Source organism: Fukomys damarensis, unplaced genomic scaffold (genome assembly GCF_012274545.1).
Source record: "Fukomys damarensis isolate Sample0158 unplaced genomic scaffold, DMR_v1.0_HiC HiC_scaffold_11, whole genome shotgun sequence".
In the NCBI taxonomy this organism is placed as follows: Eukaryota; Metazoa; Chordata; class Mammalia; order Rodentia; family Bathyergidae; genus Fukomys; species Fukomys damarensis.
Genome location: NW_022900923.1, coordinates 25429014 through 25430254, shown reverse-complemented (window position 1 = coordinate 25430254; position 1241 = coordinate 25429014).

The following is a 1241-nucleotide window of genomic DNA, read 5'->3' as shown; positions in this document are numbered from 1 at the left end:
ATATATATAATTGTACTGTGTACTGTATACTTAAAAAGTACCAATAAACTCAATGAGAAAAAAAAGAATTAAAAAACCGATCTACTAAAAACAAAACTGTTTTGGAAGAAAAAGAATAGAGTAATAGACTTTAGTTTGGGTCAGTGAAACCTACATGGTTATCATTTTAAAAATAGTCCAGAGCTCCCGACAAAAGGAATAGAGTAAAAACATGACACGTGCTATAATTAATCCCTGAACTACAATAATGCCGTACTAATGTTTTCCTCAAAATAAACTTAGAATTTAACTCCGTGTTCTTCCAGATGAGCAGAAGGAAGCCAGGTGTTTCCGAAACGTCCTTTCCCCTGGGAGCTGGGGACCCCAGCGCCTTATCTGACAGCTGGACTGTAAACACACATTCTTCCAATTGGCTCAATGTACACAGTAAGAAAATATCAAAAATAAGTGGTCCCTGTTGTTCTCCAAAATGTTCTATCTTGAGCAGGCTTTTAACGTGAAAATGCTCCTGCTGTGCACACATCACGCCTCACTGGTGGTTCAATACCACAGAAGCTTATAGAAGGCTCTTCTGTGAGAGTCACTTACCCACGTCCTTTAAAAGTGAGTGCCCTGGAGCCAGGCGTGGTGGCGCATGCCTGTAATCCCAGCACTCGGGAGGCTGAGGCAGGACTGCTGTGAGTTCAAGACCAGCCTGGGCTGCACAGTGAGTTCCAGGTCAGTCTCAATTACATAGTGAGACCCTGTTTCAAAAAACCAAAAAAAAAAAAAAAAAAAAAAAAAAAAACCCCAAAAAGTGAGTGCCCTGTTTAAAATGTAAAGGGAGGAGCATGGCATACTGGTACACACCTGTAATCCCAGTACCTAGGAGGCTGGGGCAAGAGGATCACTGCAACTTTGAGGCCAGCCTGGGTTACACAGTTCAAATCAAAGCCAGCCTGAACTGCATAAGGAGACCCTGTCTCAAAAAATCAAAATTAATTGATTGAAAAAACAAAACGTAAAGGAACTATTTTGGGAACCATGCGAATGGGCGAGAGAGGAAAACACCTAAATGCCTGGATTTGTCACTTACGGTTTTCCCCAGTAATAATTAGGGGTTGCAACTGCCCCCAGGAGAAAAATACGCTTTCTTTCAGGTGGCGTTTCAGCGGCTCTGCCAGAGTGGAAGAAGCCACACAAGGTGACTCCCAACCCCGCCGAACACGCCGGGCCTGAAATACCCACGCGGGAGGGCGCTC